The sequence below is a fragment of the Daphnia pulex genome, chromosome 3, assembly GCF_021134715.1.
Source record: "Daphnia pulex isolate KAP4 chromosome 3, ASM2113471v1".
In the NCBI taxonomy this organism is placed as follows: Eukaryota; Metazoa; Arthropoda; class Branchiopoda; order Diplostraca; family Daphniidae; genus Daphnia; species Daphnia pulex.
In genome coordinates, this window is record NC_060019.1 from 7,537,069 (window position 1) to 7,555,839 (window position 18,771).

The following is an 18,771-nucleotide window of genomic DNA, read 5'->3' on the forward strand; positions in this document are numbered from 1 at the left end:
TCTTTTAATACTTGGACTGCTCGCCGGGGTTCTTCACTTGGCATTGCGTCAAACCGCCCTCCCTCTTCTTCTTCTTCTTCTTCTTCGCTTATCTTTAGAAAAGGATAATAGAACGAATAGCTCCTGCTGCTCTGTGCGGGGTAACGTGTCAGGAAAAAATGTCAACCGATCGACTATTATTATATATATATGCTGCGGGTGTTGTTAGATACGTCTGCATTAATTACATGTTTAAACCCTCCCCAGAAGCGCGCTCTTTTTTTTCCCCGTCCTTTTTGGTTGATTGATGTTTTCTTATCTATACCGCGCGGCCCCCCTCTGATTTTCTTTTTTTTTTTCTTTTTTATTATTCAATTCCATTCAGCGTTGCTTCCCTGTGGGCGGGGTGAGGCTCGGGACGGACTTAATGGCGTGAATGTGTATGTACGTATATACATAGGCGGGCGAGATGCGTGAGCCAATCCATTCCGCGCCATCGAGTTGATAATGGTTTGGAAAGGCGCGCGTGATTGTTCATTTTTGCACATTCGTCTTGTTTATTATCGGCGTCCAATAATCCCAAAGCGCTGGTCTGAACAGAGTCCAACACGTTCAAATATGTTCGCCCGGCATCGGCAGAGAATAAAAAGAATTCCATATAATTCTAAATTGTAATTTTATTTTATTTTTTTTACTTTTTTTCGCTGGTTGGAAAGTGGCTAAAGTCCATCCAGCGCAGACCAAGAAGAGTTGTATACAGCAGCCCATATCTATACTATACTGGTGCACTATAGACACAGACACACACAGACAACGGCATCCAACTGTGGTAGAGAAGAAGAAGAAAGGCGGGCAATAAGAAAAGACGCAAAGGAGAGAAATAAATATAACCAAAAGTGCAATAAAGAGCTGAAGGAAATAAGAAAACGAAAGCGGAAAAAGAATATACAACATAGAAAAAAGCCGGCACGCGCTCTCATCTCTCTCTCTATCTATATCTTCAAGTGCGGTTGGCTGTTATTATTTTTTTTTTCTGGAAGGCATATTCTTTTGTCTTTCCCGGCCATTAAACCTTTTGGGGGGTACATATAGAATCCTGTGAATGCTGATGGACCACTTGAGATTGAGAATATAGGCAATGCGCAACACTTTTTCCCACATTTGATATATTTGAGACTTTTCTACTTGATTTCCCCTCCCCTTTTCTTTTAATCAAATTACCGAATTAGAGAGAGGACTTGTACAGATTGACAGATGGGCGACCAGCAGACGGCTGGGCATGTACACATACGCGTGTGTGTTGGTAGGACGGAAAGCCTGTCGTGATGCGTGTGCGTGATGTGCTGGGTTCTGTTGTGTTCCAACCCCTCGGCGAGTCGATCCCGTCGCCACCACCTCCTCTTTAGCTGCTCCTATCCCATTCGTCCATCCGCGTAAGCTATATAGCGTATATACATCAGACTTAGAAGAGCCATACTGGTATACACACGCCAGCCATCAGCAGACGGGCCCCGGCGCGGCTCAAGTCCTTTCCATTCGCTCTCTTGCTTCGCTCTCTCCGCCCGGTCTTGACGCGGCTGCTGCTGGTCCCGCGCTCACACCAGTCCCTCAGCACAGCGGTTGAGTCTTCTTCTTCTTCGTCTTCTTCTTCTCTGTGCGTCCTGTAAGCGGAACTTTTAGACGATGTCGGGGCCTTGGTGCGGCAAGTACCAAGCCCGTCAAGCTCTCTCTTCTTCTTCGTCCCTCGTCTGCTCGCTCCTGTACCTCCCTCGTCGCTAAATTTTACCGCCTGCCCGCAGCTCTTCGGTGTGGGTTTTTTTGGCATCAAATCACTCGTGAACAAATTCGACCACTTATTTATCGGCTGGCCAGGACAGCAGCACAACAACAACAACAACACTTGTTCTGCTCCTGCTGCTTCCTTCTTTTCTTCCCAGCACTTTGTTCTCTCTCTCTCGCTGCTTCCGGTTTGTTGTTGTTGCTGTCTTAGACTCCCCTCCGCCCCCAAAGTATTTATTGAACGATCCTCCATCCGACTTCCAGCAGGGAAAATAAGAAATTCGTTTTCAATCGTGTGCTGACGGTTTTTTAGTTCGTTCGGTGTTTGTGTGTGTGCGGCGGTGCTTTCAAACTCCTACCGGTCCATTTCTTAGATGTACGTCAAATAGGCCCATCTTCAATTGTTATTTTCCTGCTGGCCAGTCTTTTTGGCAAAAGAAGAGCAGCAGACACATCAGCGGGAGGTCGAAAGACTTATATTGTGAGTGAGAGTGTTGTGACCAGCGGTTTTCTGGCCAACTTGTGCGCGCTGTTTGGAGAGTGCGCTGGCCATTGACCGATTGGCTGCTCTCTATCACGACGCTCTAATAGCCCAGTCCAGTCCAGGGTCCGCATCAGCCCCACCGTATATATATTTCGACGCCAGGTGTCTGTGCTGTGTGTTGTTGTTGCGTTGTGCGCTGAATATATCCCGCCACCATGACGTAAACATAACCTGCGAGGATCCTGCTCTACCCTTCATAAACATCACACAACTATACGCAGCAGCGTCAGCAGTAGCGCAGAGTTCGTCATCTTTTCCCCGCTGATTGACCACCGAATCTATTTCCAACTTGACACATCACCGTAAGTCGAATGTTTACCTCATCTTTGACCCTATACGATGATTTAAGGGTCCAGTCTGTTGCTGGCCATTGTTGAGGACCTTTCCGCGTTACAACGCGCTTGCCCAACATGGCAAAACGCTAATCAAATTCTCTTTGCAAAAGAAAAAAACGAGCTAGAGAAATGCGAGGGAAAATAATCTGAAAAAGAATCAAGAAGTGTACCATGCACCCCTCCTTCGTATCGCTAGGGACAGCCCACATGTACCATAATGAAAATTTAGATGTTTTTCTTTTCCAAAATAAAAGTGCTAATACATCTCGAGATGGTTGTGCTGGGACTTTATTGGTTTCCGGCCTTTGACGAGAGCAGTATGAACATACCGTTCACTGCTGTGTATATAATAGCAGTTATATAGCTATGACAAATCAGCAAAAAGGAGCTTGATAGAAAAAGAAAATCGAATCAACTTTTCCCGGCCCAGGTTATATATGTGGAGGAGTTGTTGTTTTTTTTTTGGCTGCTGCCTATAATATAGTCTGTGCTGGAAAGATGATAATGACGGTTGATTTGATCTGCTGCTCGTCTACCGTTCGGGAGAAAAGCCCCACCAAGGTGAAGATGATGAAACGCGAGAACCTTGGTGATTCGTCTAGCAACAGCAGGTCGTCGTCGGAGAACTGCTCAGGAGCGTTCCTCATCTCGAAACGTCATCAATTATGATGAGGCGGTGCTGCAGATCTGCCGCTTCGCCCAGTTGCTGGGTGGTAGCTAGTAGTAGGCTGTAGGCTATATGTACACACAGAATAATAGAAGAAGAAGAATGATTTGGCTGGAAGTCACGAAGAAATGAGAATATGTCGGACTCTTGAGAAGAGGTCAGGTTCATCACAAGAGTGTGTCCAGGGATGAGCAGCAGCATAGAGCATCTAACTGCGAAGATGTAGTCTACACACACAAAGCAATAGAAGAAGAATAGCTCCAGCAAGACAAGCAGCAGCACTCGTCGACGTAACAAAGAAATAGCTCAGAGGCTATACACAGGGCCGGACCGGATGTCAAGAAGGTTGAGGCTATTTTGGTGGCGGCCGGCCCGTCAAATCAGTTTGATTGCGCTCGGCCGTTTTTCTTCTTTTCTTTTTCCCAGCATTCAAACCGGCCCGGCAGGGTCCTTAAAACTACGGTAAAAAGACCAAACAAACAAAAGAACCGAGGACGGACCATCTCAGCCTATCTTATATCAATAGACTAGAACGAGCTAGAGAGCGTGGGACAGCACCAAAAGGGCCGATATTTACAGCTGGCCCTGTAATATTCCCGCTTCATTTTTAAAAAAATTCTTCCTCGAGTGGATATTCGGCCGGGACAAAAACAGCCAAAGTTATACACATATACGGATCTATAACTATAGGTTTATATGCCGGGGTATAGACGTGTATAGGATAGGAGAAAAAAATAAGAAGAGACTACACTACAAGTGCGGAGGATAGATAGAGTGAAATATGAGGTACTACCGCGAGCAGCGCAGCCAATACGCACGACAACGATGGGGGAGCCCCGGCTAGACGTGCGTGTTATATAGCCAAGGGTTATATAGTCCTTTATCTAGTACAGAGTACAACCAAGTACGTTCCCCCCTTCTATCCGTCTGGGATGCGTGAGCCTATGAAAGAAAACTGGGGCAGACACGGCGCAAAGCAGCTGGAACCGCTCCAGCGACCGCATCAGCTAACTACGTATAACGACAAAGTTTTCCAGCTGACATCATATACATCAGGGACCAAAAACATAGCAGAAAATGTAGTTTGTACATTGAAAAGCTTTTCTTTTTTTTTTGTCTTTTTTTCTTTTCTGATTGAATTTGCGCTACTCTCATTTCACGAATTATCAATTATATATACTTGTGCATTTGTGATATTAATTTACAGTATAATCAAGAAATAATGTGTTGATATAGAGCGCGTGGAAAAGGTGGGAGCGAATATTAAAGTAAACCCGCTCAACTTTTGAAAGCGTTTTTGTTTGGTTGGCAGCAGCAGCAGAAGCAGCCCGGCAAAAGTTGAGACCCTTTTATACATAGCGAAATAAGTCAAAGGTTGGAAAAGCGCCGTGAGCTTACATATACATGATCGACCTTTCGTTTGATCTTTTCAAATTCCGTGACATGTTTATTACACCGTGCAGCAGCGAAACTCCCTTCTGCTGCTGCTGCACGGTTTGTCGGTGATATTCTTCAGGAGGAGGCCAGCAAAGGGCAACTTGATTTATTAAAATATGCACAAACTGATGTGTATAATAAGGTGGCCTATATTAGACGCCTTTGCAGCATCAGAGAAATGAGCCGCACAACTTCACCGACAGGATGTCAGGACAAGCGAAATGGCAAATATGTTCACGAATGGCATTATCCTATAGATCGAGGATATATAATGGCGGCGGCGGCCTGATCGAGTTATTAAGCCGGCCATTCCGCGCGTGTCTCGGCGCGTTTATGCGATAGACACCAAGAAGCCAGCCGAGCGTAAATGTCCATTTCCTTGAGCGATAATGGCCGAGTCGACTTGACTCTGTCGTCGTACATATCCGTTGATGACATTTTTTTTCTTCCTTCTCCTCCACAAAACTGTCGATCGACCAGCTGGAAAGTGAGAAATATCTTGCCCATCGATCGAGGCTATAAATCGGACGGAAAAGGCGGAATCATTTCCTTTTTCCCCCCTCCGTCTCTTATATGTGTTCACGACGTACTAATGTCCGGAAGCGGGAAATCCAAAATGTTTCAAAAACAAAAAAACAAATCTGAAAAGAACAAAAATATATCAAGAAAAAAAGATGTATACAGCCTATTGGGCCAGTCACGTATATAAATACCCAGTAAAGTGGTGTGTATACAATAGATCCTATATACGTGTACGTACGTACGTATGTATACACAACATGACGCGGATGGGGGATATATATATAAGAACCCAAGCAGAGCCGTCGGCAAGGTCTTCCAACTTTGGCTGCTAAGATGGTGCTGAGTAGAGTTCAATGTTGAAGACGCGAGCGCCATGTAATTTCTACCGGTGATGCTGATGTATATTAGTCGAAGAACGTTGGGGTTCCAAAAAGTTTGGGGCCCCAGTAGAGAAACCTGTGCTGGAGGGTCGAGGCGTATTATAAGTTATACGAGGGGGTCCGTGCATCAGTGCACAGCGGCTGACGTCATCATCAATCCATCCGCTTCTTTCTCTGCTGGTGGCGTTGTTGTTGTTGTTGTGTGTATGAGGAAACGTATTTAACGTAAGGGAAAAAATAAAATAAAAAAGGAGCGCAGCGGCGGCGGCGGTAAAGAAACAGAGACGTCATTGGGTGGAGTTGGGTGGGGCTCAGGAGGAGGACCCTATGGCTGGAATCCGTTTTTTTATGCCCCCCAACAGGTTCTGCTGTGACTTGCTCGGCTCATATTCTCATCGCTCTCGTTCGGTTTCGATCGTGATCGACTCCCTGCCTCTCTCCCGAACAGACCCCCCGGGTCACGAATCCCTCGATGTTAGTTAGCGAAAATGTCCAGACCAATGACGATATACGACCCGCGTTTGGCTATCGCCTCTGCTGTGATTGATGGGCTTTAAAAAATGATGGCGATCAAACTTTTCTAAAAAATTGAGCGCCATCAACTTTGATGGTTCATCTATTGCGTAGGTGGCATGCAAATGAACTCGTCCGTCTCGTTATATTATACACCGACGGTGTGTGTAGAGTGTAGACACAAAATGTGGGCCGTCGTACTATTTATAGCCGGGGCCGTTAAAAAAATGACGGCCGGGAAAACATGGCGGATTTTGATAGCGCAATAATAATACGCAGCCGTTGCTTTTCCCATCTTTCTGTTTGCTATTTCTCACTCTATATGCTGTGAACTGTCGTTATATCAGCAGCTATTACGCGTCTACACACACACACAGACTTGCGCCCCCCTCCGCTTTACATTTTTTTTCTTTCGTCCATAAGGTATGGATGCGCCATATTTATATGCACACACAGCTGTACAGGCCTTTTGCTGCTAGATCTCGGCGAAGAGACGACGTTGAGGTATTGCGCGTTTACTAACTCCGGCCGCTTCTCCCAGCAGCAGCAGCAAACTAAATAATAAGTCGCTTCCATTTCTCGGGAAGTCGGCAGCTTGGCATTTTCCCTGACGAAAAATAATAATAAAAAAAGGGGGAGCAATATTATTATTGTATGTATACACATAGATATACTTATTATTGCCCTTTGATTTATCTTCGAACCTGCCCTATACTGGCATTTTATTTTATTTTTTATTTACTGCGGCCGTTCATGTAAGGAATAAATACCGTCCAATCTTGAACAGGCAGCCATTCGACCTGTTATTTTTCTAGTCGAGTCTTTTATTTTAAAAAACAAAACGTATAATAGACGATTTACTTTTCCTTTTAGTTGTCGTCTTGTATTCTAAAAGTTAAGTCTCGATTCTGACGAATGACAGCCCCCAGAAAGGAGGGGGTGGGTGGGGGGGTATACGACAATCAAATCAATAAGCTTACACGTGGCGCGCAGCAACATGGAAAGGAAAAAGGAAGGAGATGGCGAAAATCCAAGCTGAAAACGATCAAGTACTACACATTTCTTCCCTTTTTTTCCTATTTTCCTTCTTCTTCCGATCGACGGGGTCGCCAGTCTCTCCCCCATCAGAACGAAAAAAAAGTTTCTTTTAAAAAGAAGAAATCAATCGACGCAGCAGATGGATCAAATCGTGTCTAACTATATATATATACATAATAACTCAGCAGATGGGAAATCGATTAGATGGTAAATAAGAAAAGAAAAGATGCTTTCGATCAAGAACAATTTTATGCATATGATGTGTATTATTCAATCACTTAAAAAAGTTGGTGGTATTATTCAGCAGGTATGCTACCTATGAATATTGTAACGTATACTCACAGTTGAACTGGAGGAGCTGTCGCCATGGCGACGGTGTCAACCAGTTAGTCCAGAAGCGCAAGCCCTTCTCTCTACGTAGTACACGTCGTAAAATCTGGGCAAAAATAGAAATTTCACGTGTGTGTGGGCTTAGACAATCATTTTATATGCTATATTATAGTTTGGAAACTCTCTAACTGTGTAATATAGAATCAGTTGCTGCTTTGATAGAGTTCCGCGAATTGCTTCTACATTCTTGTTTGTTATTGTGTCGCAAGCGCTGGCAGCAAATGTCTAGCGCTCTTGTATTCGAATTCATTAACATGCAAGCCTGTCCCTCCCCCCTGGTTTTTTGTTTTGTTTTCGTCTCCGCCCTTTCAAAAAAAGGAAAAGAAAAAAAAAGAAAAATATAAAAGAAAAAGAAAAAGTTATACGATTTAACTGCAGACATGAAACAGTAAAAACTCAGCGTAGCGGGAAGTGATGGGCGGGAGAAGTGCGGCAAGAGTCGCACAACCGTATCATGCAATAATCGTATCTTTGCCGTAATATCACCAGCAGGAAAGCCAGCAACAACAACCAAATTCCGGGGCGAATACTATTTAAAAACAAGAAATTATATTATACTGGAACACACACACACAAACGTCTCTACGTGGGTCTTTTGTCTATAAAGAAATCGTGTCGAAAGGAAGAAATAAGAAAAATATGTGGAATTCTTTAATTCACTTTTGTCGTGATTTGATTCTTTATTTATTTTTTTTTGTTCCCTCGTCATGGTGAAATCATTCATTTCAGTCCGGTATTGTCTTAGAAAAATTCGTAACGAGCTGCTATCTGTGTACAGATAGGAACGTGCCGATCAACAGTGGGCGCAATCAAAAGCCTAGAAACATTGGGGGAAAAGGGGATGATAAAGGCGGGACGTGACCAGAGTTGCCTCATCAATGAATGAAAACTCAGCACAATAAACGCGAGGGAATCAAACGATGGGCCGTGATCGATTGCGTGGGATGTTGTCGATATCGGACGCGGAAGGCCAGCGTTTAGAGATCAACCTCTATCAAATCTATCTCGACCTCGCTTCTGGTTAGATCTTTATACCGGCTTTACCTTCATACGGCTTTGATAATAATACGCTGGGCCCTTTAGCTATATTAACATACGTGAAATCAATGGCGATTAAGACATTTCAACTGTCAACAGCAGGCAAAACTAGGTATCTACGCCGTGTCAACAAATGATGTGAACTAATAACCGAAAAAAAGAAAAGAAATTGATGGAGAGAAATGCGATCTAGATTAATCGCGGGGTCCTTTCTAAAAATACGATACACTGAACGCTAATTGTTTGTACAGTGGTCGTGACATGCAAGGGGGTCGCCGAAAGATGGATTCGCTTCCGCCTTCCGCCGTCATATTATATACACAAGAATACAATGAACTTACCTTCTATACACAGGCGCTATACAATAGACGAGAGATTTTTTTATAATAGCCGATGATCATTTCTGTCAAGGGTCGCGCGTTCTCGATGGCCCTTGTCTAATAACTTTTTCTCTTTCTTCTCTTTCTTCTTCTTCTTCTTCCTATTCTCTGCGAGGCTGTAATCGTAGATTCTTTTCGAGAATAAGTAGACATAAGAGGGGATCTCAGGTCCATTCGATCCAGTATAGGATCCTGGATCCAGGACGACGGCATTTGTTTTCTTTTGTCTAGAGTATATCTAGCGATGGTTGGCATCTATATATATTGATCTAAGAGAGAAGCAAAGCTATAATATGCACGCAGTAATATAAATCTAGTTTGCCTATAAGAGTCGAGAGAATCTAGACGAGTCTCTTATAAAATAAAAAGAGAAAGAGAGAGAAAAAATAACATCGCTGTGTACTATACATATACATGTAGCTCGGCGGCCATATAATAGCAGTTTGAACAAGAGTGATGACAAACGAGAGACGGGCGGCTGGGTTTTTGTGTGTGTTGGGCGACAAGAGCTAGCTATAGTAGTATATACGGACTATATAGCTGCAAAACACCCACCCACCCCCAGCAGCAGCACCCGACGACGTTGCGCTGTGGGACTTGACGGTCTAAAGTGGGCGCGGCTGTATTTATTCGATCAAGCGTTCCAACCTTCCGAACCCACCCCGTTAAGACGAAAAAGGGGGGAGGGGGGTCGATAAACTCGTGAAAAATATTTAAACAAAAAAAAAAGAATCAAATTTTAAAGATTTCTCCTCCTCTCTCCCTCCTATTCTTGCGCTTTTTTTTATTGTTTACTCCGTGTGAAATCGAGTGGCTGGAACCACAGTCACGAAGTGGACAGGGCCAAGTCTATAGAGGGACGAGAGAGAGAGAGCGACATGCTGACAATGAAAGACGAGCAGCCCCTCGTGATGTTTTTGACGCGCTCTGCATGATTGGATGATCTTGAAGAGGAGATACTCATCTCGTCTCCTCGTCGTGATAGCGACGCCAGATGCTATGCACACCTTCATCAGCAGCTACAGCCAGCTATAGCCAGTCAGCCAGCCAGCAGCTCTGATATAATATATTCGTCGACAATCAAAGGGCTGATTACAAACGCATCGGCCCTTGAAGTGACTCGGGAATCATCGATTAGTTCAGTCATGCTCGCTCACGTTTGTGTCTCTCCATCCGCCTACACACATGATGTAGACGGCCTTGTATGTATCCAGTTGTGTCGTCCGCCTAGACTCTGATTAAAAGAGACCCTGTGCGTATGTATATTCCCAAATAGAACGGCCAGTTTCTTCTATACTTCTATATACATCTCCACTTCAGCATCATATTATATCGTCTGTCGAGAAGAGTTTTCTTTCGATTATGTGTGGAGCAGCAGCAGCAGCACAAGTTGTGATGTCGCTTTTTCATATATATGTAGCCTATATACGGCGCGCACTATATACAATCTCGAGAAAGCTAAACGATGTAGGCTGAAGGAGCTACTGGAAGAATTATCGAACCGTGTATAACCCTCCAGGCCAGTGCCATATTATATAAGTCCCAGCAGTAGTAGTAGTATAGTAGTCCCCCCCTATATAATATACACACAGTTATATAGCGGCACTTTGTCCGGGCCGCCGGCTGACTCGTTTCTCAGCGTTTGATATCCTTCACGAAATGACTGATGTGCTATGTGTATCACAGTGATGTAGATCTATGTAGACCTACATAGTTTTTGATGACGTCGATGACGAGCGTCTTTTTCTGGTTGGGGTTTGGTGATGGCAGCAGTCGACCGCAGTCGCTTAATTGATCTTTAGTGCGGCCTCAATTAAAATTACTGATGACGCAAGTGACACAGCACGGGCCCAGCGCGACGGCCCGAGGGCCGGCAAAGACGCTAATGAACGCCAAAACGGCTCCTCTCTCTCTCTCTGCTCTCTCTCCTTTTGCAAGCAATTTCTCGATCAATGTGCGGTGGGACGGCCGGGGCCGGCGCCGGCCTCTCTTCTCACAATCGATCTAGGGAGATAGAATCCGCCCTGGTGTGGTGCCGCAGGTGAAACTCCGCCGCGGGAGAAATGGCGATAATTGCTGACGAAACCCAACCGCTAATGAAAAAAGCCCCGCCCGTCTGCGATTTTTTGAGTGAATTTCATTTTCTGAAATTGATTTTGAGTTTTTTTTTTGAAATGTGGATTGAATATTCCCGCCTTTCTAACTTTCCCCATCACCATTTTCTCTCTCTCTTCGCAGTCCGTTGCCATCTTGTGTGCCATAGAACTTGGAGGGAAATAGAAAAAAAAAGAAACGACTCGCGATGGGACCTCACTCGGCCCGAGTCGATCCGTTTGACAACACGGGGTCACGACAGCAGCATCGATTATTGCATCGAGCGGCTCGGCAATCTGCGCTATACATATAAAATATCGCTCCTCATATCACTGTATAGCTGGCCTCGACTAGATATTCGTGTCTGTCTGTATAGGCTGTAGTTTGACTGCATAGAGGCACTCACGTTGTGAGATCCGGAAACGATTTTGTTGTTATTTTTGCGCAGCAGCAAAGGCAATCACGGCAGATGTATCATTGTCGGCTATCCCAAGACTTGAAACAATTAAGCGCATTTCGGCTGAGATGAGAAAGGGACGCGAACCTCATCTCCTTTTGACTGTGTACTCATCTCCAGGACGTCACTTTTGCACTCTGTTGAGTTGCATAAGAACTTTTGAAGAAGCAGAGACTCCCTCTAGACATGTATATAATGTAAGAAGAGGGCCGGGCGAGAGTCTGCTGCTGAGAGAGCAGCGTTATATTGCAAAAGAAGAAAGAGTCGAGAAGAGAGTTTGGCCCGGAGCAGCGCATCACACAGGCTTGGCAGCCAAAGCTCTGTCGTTTGCTTGCTGAGAAAACAATCGATGTTTTAATTAGTGTCTTTATAGCTTCTTCCCTCCTCTTATACAGCTGAGATATATTATATAGGCTTTGCCTTGCTGGGCCAGCGCAGCCATCTGCTCTTGTCCTGAAATTCCCTTTTTCAGTCTCCCGACTCTCTTATATTATTCGCAAGCGGAAGACGAATAAGTGGTAGACTCTCAAGGAAAAATCCAGTCGGCGTTATATTATCTATAGTATGTGCCCTGAATTAAACATGATTAAGACCCTATATTATGCGTGTGTGCGGTGGTATATACAGAGCAACACCGAGCAAGCGCGATAGAGCTTATACATGTTCTTCTTTGGCTATTTGGTGAGATGCGCTTGTTAGTATTCCGACGGGGAACGTCTATTATTCTATATATAGCTCGTATAAAGCGCCACATCAGTTAATTAACTCGATTTGGGTCGTTATTGCTTTTCTTTCGTATAGGCCCTTGACATGTTTTTATTATAGAGATCACGTATATATAATCGCGCCGGATGGATCCTTGTTGAATCTGAATCCAAGAATTTTTTTATCAAAGTTGATCACCACTTTGCCGAGCGCGGTCAACATTCCCATTTCCCAACGGTATTATTATTAGGTATTTCTTAATATTTTAAACAATTGCCTGATTATATAGATCGATTCTGCCTTGCCATTAAATTATTTCGCCGTGAATCAGCTGATGACTTATTATTGCGCGCCTTTTTTTTAAATTTAAATCTCATTTTCTTAGCGCGCGTTTATAATAGGCGCAATCAATCCCGCAGGATTATATTGTTGCGAGGCCATCGTCCATCAACTTTTTCGTTATTTCTCCCCCTCCTTTTGTTGGCGGTGTGTTATAAGCCAATAATATAAGACGCGGGCGCGGCTAGCGCTATATAAACTGGTGCGGGGGCTTTGTGGCTTCTATTTTCTTTCCTTTTCTTTTTTTTTTTTGAGATTCGTACCCCATCATTCACAACTAATTAATGACTTTGGACCCTGATTTGATGCTTGTCGACGTAGTAAGTCTAATACTAGACCATTACCATCGCGCCTAATGAGGCTGGGCTGCTGCTGGTCGAAACGTCAAAACTACTAATCGACACAAGACTTCCTGCTGCTCCTACTGCTGGCCGCCGCCTCCGCTGGATAGACATGTATAGACGTTAAGTATAGACGCAAGAGTCATCCGCTCTAGGCTGTGTGTACATCGTCAACATATAATATTATAAACCCCCCCAAAACGTTTGCATCGACTTTGGGCTGTTTTCCAATGAAAATACAAGAGCAGCAGAGTCCGGCCTCCAGCAGGTTACACATTATTCGGTTATATTTGGGCGGGGAATTGTGGCAAAGCGAAATCCCGTTTCCGACGGGCGACCGAGTCTGACGACAATATTGGGAAATCGGTTCCGGGGCATCCCACAGCACATACACACAGGCGACGTTGTCGGTTGTTGCTATCGGATGTTTCTCTATTGCTCCGCGCTCTAGACTACGCCCGCTACACACTCTACTATATATATTTAGCCTATAGGCAACTGTGCGCAATATATCTAGGCAGTCTCTGTCCGTCCTGCTCGGCACGATCGATTGGGAAACATCAAAGAGGTGGTGCCCCCCGTTGGCCAAAACTTTCGTCACTCGTGAGGGACGCGAAACTTTTTACTTTTTCAACTTTTAAATTCTTTGAATTTCGCGCCGAATTTCAAACTTTGCCCACTTGAAAAATACAAAAACAGCCAATCAAAATTCGTTAAACAATATGCACAAAGGAATAAAAAAATCTCGTACTATATTATATAATCTTATAGGCTTTAGTGCGAGTGTAATAGACTCAATAATCCCATTGAAAAAAGAAGATTAAATCGTCTCTGCTGCTGTGCTTGTTTCTTTAATTTGCCTCATTAATTGCGGATAGTTGGCACTGGATAGCGATGGATAAATTGGCCGCTGGCTTTTTTTCTCTTATCTCCCATTTCTTTTCCTTAATGAACTGGGCCTCGATTTATATAAAAGCGATTCGCTTATAGTCTAAACACACGTTATGTCGATGCTGCTGGCCCTTGTGTGTGTTTGTCCCCATCGGTTCTGCACACTTGACAACATGCGGTGCAATCCGCTGGATTTCTTTTTGATTTTTTTCTTCTATTCGTGCGGACGCTGGATGCTGAGGGGGCCGAATCAGATAATTAAAGCGACGTGTCCGTGAATCAAGTCGATGTCGAGAAATAAAAAGAAGAAAAGAAGAGAAATAAACGAAAGCGGCGAGCGCGTGAGACACGACAGTTGAGCCAATTGACATTTTCAATCCGGACTCCCCCCCCCCCCCCACCCAATTCCCGCCGGAGTTGAAGTCTCTCTCTTGTTAAATTCTTTTGACGCAAGAGCAGCACTTTAGCCAGATCCATACTGCTGTCTATAAATGTGCGCTGCTGCTGTATATAACACTCTGCTCTTTACACACGTAGTAGACACGATGAACGGGGGGCCATCACGTCGCACCGGAATGGCAAAACAAGCGAAACGAAAGAGAACGTCAAAAGAATATATCCAGCCGCGGAACAATGGGCGAAGGGGGGATTTTTGAGTGAATAATATAAAAGGGGCGTGTGCAGCAGCAAAGGAAGACGAAAGTTCACACGCTGTTTTATGAATGAAATTCCCGGGAGGAGTGACGCAAGACTCCTTTTCACTTTCTCCATGTTCAGCATACATGTAAGAGCTAGAGAGATGAAAGAGCGTCTTCTTTTGACCATTTCGTAACACACGGACGGACTCGACTATTACCGTACCTCACAGGAGAGATGTTCTCCGCTCTGCCCGTCTGCCCTAGTGATTGTATTCAGGAATATCCAAGAGTGAGGAGACTTTTCTCCGCTGTGTTTCCGTTCAGATGAATATCGTGAAAGCCAGCAACTGCTGGACATGACTGTGCTTGGTGTGCTCCATTCAAAATGGCAAAGGGCATATTATTATCTATTCTACTATGCTGCTGGGTAAAAGGTAAGAAGTCACCGGCGTGATATCGAGACGTCACCGGTAAGCCGTGCGCAATTCACGCCAATGCTCCCGTGACGCAGATCCTATAGAATTTGTATATATTGCATCAGTTAACGTGGGTGATGCGCATTGCTGTGAAATGTCAAGTGTGTGCAGTGGCGTGCGATCGGCCTTGGCCTTTATAAACTCCAGCACGTTATATAGTTGCGCTGGTGCAAATCAGATAAATTTATAAGACAACCAGACAATTTGAGAAGAAAAAAGGAAAATGAAGATTCTCAAGAGGAATTTCGTATTTTGGTTGAATGGGCGGGGAAATGAGGGCAGTAGGTTCCCAGAAGAACGGACAAGTATAGCCTATATACTCTCTCTCCGGTGTATTAAAAAGAACAAGTTTGGGGTATGTGCTCTGTGTGTGTATATACAACGCAGTTGCGGGTTTGTACGGATAACGCAGAGGATGCGGCGGCTCTGCTCCTCTCATTCAATCCATCGGAGAGAGCCCCTTTGAGAGCTATAGTAACAAGAACAACAAGCTAACAATCTAATAGGCCTAAATATAGAGAAAAACATGGGGAGGAAATAACAAGATGACAAGAGCTAAATAAAATGTCTGCCATATACAACACACAGCAGCGCGCACAGCAGCAGCAGCAGGGCCAGTTGTGTCTAGTAAATATCGCAGTGAACCGACGGCGGATGAACGTGTATAGCGCCTATATAGCTCTATATAGGCTAGACAAGTCCCACAAAGCCGATCTAAAGCCTATTGATTCAAGCGATCCTTTTCGGCCGATTGGATTGCCCATAATGAGGGCGAGAGTATAAAACGAGGGAAATTGAAGCCGAGGGACATCTATCTATCTATCTGGTGTACAGTATATACGTAGAACGTGTGTATAGTGCGAATGCCAGCGGGGATTGCCCTAATAAGTCTAATGCTGTCACAGCAGAGAATCAGCGCAAATGCGTGCTGTAAACTCAGATGCGCGTCGTCTCGTCTTTCTCTTATATTCTCTCCCCTGTAATATTATATAGGGCGCGCAGATCCGATTGTTTTTTCCTTTGAATAATGACTATCTATACGATTCTTTTTTATTACATCTTATTCCAGGCTCAATTGTTTATTTGGGTTCTTTTTTATTCATTTTTCGACTAGTTGGATTATTCGCTCAACTCTAATTTCGCCGTGTTGCGTCTAAATAATCTTTTTGGATGTGGTGGTGGTGGGGGGGGGGGTAAATAGTCCGTGCTGAGATTTCATTTTATCGCTGCGTTGCGTGAATGTAAAAGGGGGGAGGGGAAGAAGAAAAGAAAAGATAAAGGCAGCGAGTCTCTGCCCACGCCATCGACGTCATCGTCTAAAAAAGCAAAAAGGCAAAAAGGCAAAAGGCAAGGCGAGCGCGGTCGATCCCGGATCGATCCTTAATTGTGATCACAATAATATGGCGTCGTGATAAAGGCTGGAGAAGAAGAACTGCTACTCACGGGAATCTACATACAAGACGACGCTCCGTGTTTTAACTCTAACCGGCGCGATATGATGGGAAAAAAACCCCAAACAAAAATGCCTTTCATTTCTTCTTGTGCGTCGAAATAATCAGCGCTCCTACTTGTGGCGAACATCTTTTAGAAAACTCAAAATCTGACGAGTCTATATAGCGCGCCCCCGCCGGTTATCGTTAATGCTGTCCGCGTTCCGTCGACTTCAGGATTCTTTTATTATTTTGTTTTGTTTTGTATTTTTCTTGTGTTTGTTGCGACTGGTGTAGCAGCCACTTGAGCACGCAGTATAGCGCAGACCACTTTATGGGAGCGCTATCGGAGCGCAAGGATCTATGTACTATGTGATAGGGACTCTGGGTAGGCAATAGGTTGTGCTTTGCTCTGATAAAATGGCAACAACAACGCACAATAGCACGCCCACAGGAGCTTTTCAAAAAATCCGCCAAGAAAAATTCAGAGAGAAAAGAAAACGCGAGCGAAAATAAATTTCAAAAAGAACAAGTGACCGCGCGCTTCAAGGCGTGACGCAGTTCGATCCTGCCGATACCTATACAAATACCAAATATATATGTGTATCTGCGTGTTTAGATAGTTTGTTTCGTTCATCACGCTCCCTATCTCTCCACCCTAATATCACATCGCAGTAGGAAACAAAAGAATGAAGAGGTATCCAGCAGACGGGAATAATGTGACAAACAGTAGTGCTGGCGCGTCGGGCGGCTATATAGATTGTCCGCGCATAAATGATTCAAGATCTCACTTAGTCCAGTCACGCTCTCACACACAACGCTCTAAGTGCTGCTGCTGGATCCTGGATTCTCCAACGCTCCATCCGAGAGTGAAACTGGAAGAAGAAAAATGTTAAAAAAAAAGAGCAGCAGCAAATAAATGAATAGGATGTGGATTCTGCAAACTTGGGAGTTTCACGCTTCCCGCTCTCTTTCTCTCTCCCGCGTCATTGAAAAAAAAAACAAAAAAAGAACGAGAATAAAATTTCAAATAAAAAAAGAAAAGTCGCAATCAGAGTGTTGGACTGTGTGTTGTGTTGACGGAGAGAGAGAGAGAAAATAAAACAAAAAGTTGCGCTATTCGACTGTCTAAGTCAATCTATGCGTGTCCCATGTATATATGTGTACAGTATATGCGGAATGGCGGTGAATTTCATTTGCAAGTTGGCGATTGCGTGACGTCGTTTTTTTTATATGTGTATATTCTCCGGATGCGGTGAAATGTGACTCTATCCAATCGAAACCGGGGAATTGGGATTTAAAACAGCGCAACTGCCGCTCCTTGGGCTGTGATGTGCCCCCCGTATTACTCTCAAATGTACTTCAAAGATCAACATCTTGAATATAACAAAAGCAGTGTGAGTGTGCGTGTGCTGCTGTGAAAGCTGGACGAATGGATATTCAATCTATTTATTTCCGGGCCAATAAGACGAATGGGATAATAGTGTGGGCTGAAATCATTAAGTCTTGGTAGACTGACAATCACCGCCGATATGATTCCGATTTCATTTCCTATTATCGAAATTGGACTGGCAATCGAATCCGCTCTGGAAAGATGACTGTTGCTGGGCGACTGTTTCTCTTGTAATAAAAATGAGTTGTTTGATAACCCGGTTATGCTGATCCCAGCAGGTTATATATGATATAACATGTTTTTTTTTTTTGTTTCGGTATTATCTCTCGCCGATCGATTATTCTCAAAAAAATTTAGTTCGGCCGTTGGTAACAGAATCGCGACAATGAATTTTGCGTTCGGGTGCCAAAAAGTCTCGGCCAGCACTCTCGACCAGTTGGGTTGGCGATCAGGTTCGTCGGCCTTCAGCTTCCGTCATCGCCCGTCTATAGTTTAGTCATTTGATAGGATCCGATAGGTAAAAGGGCGGATATTTGACCCTTTTGAAAAAGGGAAAGGCCGGCCATCGTACCTCTCGCTAGCCCTTCAAACCTATGACTGTGTCCCATGCAGCCCGCTGCTGCTGGAATATCAAAGTTCAAACGATGCCATCATCCCGAAGAGAAAGAAGATGACCGCAACTCAAGAGAAGAGTGGAAAAACTGGAATGTCGCCCTGAGCTGGGCTTTTGGGCTTTTTGGGCTTGCCAAGTTTCTCTCTGCCAAGTTGGAATTCATTTTCTCCCCCATAATAATAATAACCCAGGTTGTGCTGGCCAGTAGCCTCGTAAACTCAACGAGACTCCGTTTGTGTGTGTAGCGTGTAGCCTATAGAGAAAAGAAGCAAAGAATAGGGAACGGTGGTTTACGACACATTCGTAATCAGTTCTTTTGATAAATTTAATTCCTTCTGGCCGTCTCTCTCTCTTCTCGGGATATAAAAGACGGGCAAAGATATATATCGCTT

The 18,771-nt window shown here is 44.3% G+C and overlaps 1 protein-coding gene across 2 annotated transcripts in view; it reads left to right on the plus strand.

Annotated features, from left to right (window-relative positions):
• Positions 1 to 1,333: 1,333 nt before the first annotated feature.
• The window catches only part of LOC124190467 (potassium/sodium hyperpolarization-activated cyclic nucleotide-gated channel 2-like), a 39,033-nt gene continuing 21,595 nt past the window's right edge, over positions 1,334 to 18,771 (plus strand). For both annotated transcript variants that reach the window (XM_046583117.1, XM_046583118.1), the window contains exon 1: positions 1,334 to 2,604. The gene's annotated coding sequence lies outside the window, so the exon portion shown is untranslated. The remainder of the gene's footprint in view (positions 2,605 to 18,771) is intronic.